General features: G+C 43.6%; 1 pseudogene across 1 annotated transcript; it reads right to left on the bottom strand.

The window, feature by feature from the left end:
- Nucleotides 1-2,380: 2,380 nt before the first annotated feature.
- Nucleotides 2,381-3,294, bottom strand: LOC103267064 (annotated as a pseudogene). The gene has a single exon (XR_002482347.1). The product of XR_002482347.1 is annotated as a 40S ribosomal protein S2 pseudogene (transcript).
- Nucleotides 3,295-3,940: the final 646 nt, after the last annotated feature.

The following is a 3,940-nucleotide window of genomic DNA, read 5'->3' on the forward strand; positions in this document are numbered from 1 at the left end:
CACAGCTAAAATTATTATGGTTGTATAATTGCCAATGAGCTTTTAAGTTTAGGATAATGGTGATTTGACTGTTTTTCCTTATGTTTGGCAACTTCCTAGACATCTTTGTCTTAAGATAGGCACTGGAGCAATTATTATTATCTTTGAGGCACCAATTTTATCATTGTGTGAACTTAAACTTATGAACTTAAAACAATCTTTAAAGTAGCTATAAAACACTAAACTATAGCACTAAAACTTAATTAATGACTCAAAGTAAAAACCTTGTTAAACATAACCAGAACCTAATCATTTTTGTCAACCCTCATATACATGTATATTGATTATATAAACTTGTATGATATTACATTTATCAACTATGATTAATACATGGATAAAACAATTATTATGTCTAGAATTGCACTGCCAGCAACTCTCTTCAAAAGAGTCCCAAATTACAGCCCTCAAAGTGTTTTAAGAAAGTTCCCAGGTGTACGGTTTTTTATGTAGCAGTTTTTTTCTTTTGGGCTTTTACGACCTTCAAAGCTTTTGTAATCGCCTTTCTTGTCCAGGTGTCTTTGTTATTTTTTTTTTTATCCTGCGGTGTTTATTTTTAAAGAAAACTCAAAAGAAGCTTTTAATGACATTTTCCAGGCCCCAAGGTTGCTTTTTGTATTTATGTATTTATCATAAAAGTATCTAATTAGTATATTATGAATTCAGTGAAAACCCACTCTATAAATGTTTACTTAAAATTTAACTATAGAATTAAGTAAAAACCTTAACAATTAATCTATATCCTAAGTCTGTGAAGACAGTGTTATAAATCACCTACATATCTCCTAGATAAGTGTTAGAACTTATAATGAGCTCATAATGAACTTACCATAAACTTGTGCTTTTACAGAACCTTATGTCTAAACACTAAACTGCATAATTTTAAATCAAATAAGGAGTGAATATACTTCATTTTTTACTCAATTACATCATTTTTTACTCAAGCAATATCTAGTAACTTATAACCAAGTGAAAGAAAGCATTTTTGATGTGTTTCAGAGTTTAACTCTTGCATATGTTAGAAAAGGCCAAGTAGCATAGTGGGAAAACGGGAAAATGAACCATGACATTCTCAGGTTAGGTGTGAGTACTTCGCATAAACATGCCATTTTTTTCTTTCACGACTGCACAGAATTTCTTTAGCCGTATCAAACAGCAAAGGTAGAAGACAGACGGGCCTCAGCTTCCCGGGCTTGCCCTGCGGCCCGGGGTCTTCGGCCCACCGGGACCCTGTGAATCATGTGGACCTCCAAGGCTGGCTCCCAAAAAGTGAGTATGTGGGCGTGCAAGAAGATGAGATACATACATACACTCATCTGTATTACATAGGAAATTCAGTGCCATCTCATCTCTGGGCTATGCCATGTAATGGAGTTAGGGAAGAGAAAGTTCCCCCCTGCCTTTTTTTCCCTTTCAAATAACAATATTCTTCTGTACTCTGTTGGAGCCCTCTGTGTTCATATCAGGTGTGCAAATGACCTGGCACTCTGGGACCTCCTTTGAGTTCCAGGGAAAAGTGACTGTGGGTCTACAGGGAGGGATGCTGAAGTGAGAATCAGGAGCTCTTTCCAGGTCCCAGTGCCTGAACCATCCAGGGTGAGTTTCTTTTCCTGCTTTGACCTGCACCATCTCACACGTGTTTGTTGAGCATTTGTCACCCTTACCACCTCTGTGGCCCAGGGGATGGAGAGGTCATGGTAATCACTGCACAAGGTTCAGGTCCTTATAGAAATTATGGTGATCTTTGTAGAACCACTGTATGATATAAGAGAAGGAAGACCTCACTAGAGTCACCAGAGACTCAAAGAGGAGCTGGGCCTGGTTCAATGGGCAGAACTTCTGGGGGCTAGATGGAAGGCAGGGGATAGGACATCCAGCCTAACTGGAGTGAAGTAGGGGACCTCCAAGGGAAGCAGACAGGGCTCTGAGATAACTGATTGGACACTCCAGGGGTCTGAAGCCACCCGGGTTTGGGACTGATTGGATTGGGGAAGGACACATTTGCGTCAATGGGAGGCTTCATGTCACCTTTACACCCTGAAATTGCATAAATGTGGTGAGAAGGAAAGCGTCCTGCAGACCTCTCACTGGTCTATGGGAGGAAACAGGAGCACTGACAGCAGTGAAACGATGTCAGTGCCCTAAACCTTCATTAAATTGGGGAAGTAGATGTCAAGGGAAAGGATTTGCCACTAACTGAGCCCCCACGCTGTCTGGAAATTGTACACTCACGTTCTTTTCTCTCTGACCTCAGGTTCCACAGTCTCCCATATGACAGCGGGTTTCTGCCTTCCTCCTGGAGTCACCTTCTTTTTTATTTTATTTTATTTTATTTTTTGAGGGGGCTTGATTCACTTTATTTTTTTGTATGAAAACCCTATGTTGTTGCCACCGCTGGAGCCTGGGTCCTCTGCATGGAGACTCTGGTGTGGGTCCTGACGAGATGGTCGGTGAATTCCTGATAGGGAGACTTGGTGAATACCGTCTCTTTCCAGAGGTCAGAGGTCAAGTAATTATAAGTCTTAGAGATGGCATCAAAGGTGGCCTTGGCGAAGTTACCCAGGGTGGCAGTGCAGCCCCTGGCTGAGGTGTAGCAGTCATCAATGCCAGTCATCATGAGCAGTTTCTTAGGCATGGGGGCCAAGACGATGCCAGTGCCCCTGGGGGCAGGGATAAGGCGAACGAGGACAGAGCCACAGCGGCCAGTCACCTTGCAAGGGACAGTGTAGGGCTTGCCAATCTTGTTCCCCCAGTAGCCTCTCTGCACAGGGACAATGGACAGCTTGGCCAGGATGATGGCCCCCCGAATGTCAGTGGTTACTTCTTTGGAGCACTTAACACCTAGACCGAAGTGGCCATTATAGTCCCTGGTGGCAACAAACGCCTTGAACCTAGTTCGCTGGCCAGCGCAGGTCTGCTTTTGCACAGGCATGATCTTCAAAACTTCATCCTTCAGAGAGGCACCAAGGAAAAAGTCGATGATCTCAGACTCCTTGATAGGCAGGGAGAAGAGATAGATCTTCTCCAGTGACTTGATCTTCTTGTCCTTAACCAAGCGGCCCAACTTGGTGATGGGCATCCACTTCTAGTCCTCGGCCATGCCTCCGCGAGCTCCGCGGCCTCGCCCCCGACCCCGACGCCGGCCGCAACCTTGGCCTTGGAGGCTGCTGCCAAAACCTCTGTGAAAGCCACTGCGGCTTCCCATCCCGGGACCCCGGGGCCTCCGGGCCCTCCTGCTGCACTGGCGTCATCCGCCATTTGGTGTCCTTTTGGAGAAAGAGCTATTTTATTTTTAAAATTTATTTATTTATTTATTATAGAGATGTGGAGTACAATTCAGGGTTAGGTATACAAACATTGATCATGCAGGTACCCTTGTTGATGAGGTATGCCCCTCCCTCCCCTATCAGTTTCCCTCAACTGCCAGTCCCACCCCTCTTCCCCTGATAGTTTTCTGCTACTGCCAATCGCTTTCTTATAGCATTATAATTGTTAAAGGTCACCTCATGAGTGAGAACAAATGGTACTCTGTTCTTTGTTTCTGTGATAGATCACTGAGTATGATCGACTCCAAATCCATCCAAGTTGTTGTAAAGTCCATATATTTGTCCTTCTTTATGGCTACATAATATGCCATTGTGTATATGTACCACATTTTTTTTATCCAGTTCAGCTTTGATGGGCAGTATGGATGGTTCCATGTTTTTGCCATTGCGAATACAGCTGCAACAAACATACGTGTGCTGGTATCTTTTTTGTGGAATGATTTGAGTTCCTTCGGGTATATGCCCAATAGGAGAATTGCTGGGTCATATGGAAGGTCAGTTTCTAGTTCTTTCAGAAATTGCCACACAGTCTTCCAAAGAGGGTGTACTAGTCTGCATTCCCACCAGCACTGTAGAAG

The sequence above is a fragment of the Carlito syrichta genome, unplaced genomic scaffold, assembly GCF_000164805.1.
Source record: "Carlito syrichta isolate Samal-C Ts95f unplaced genomic scaffold, Tarsius_syrichta-2.0.1 Scaffold307870, whole genome shotgun sequence".
Lineage (NCBI taxonomy): Eukaryota > Metazoa > Chordata > Mammalia > Primates > Tarsiidae > Carlito > Carlito syrichta.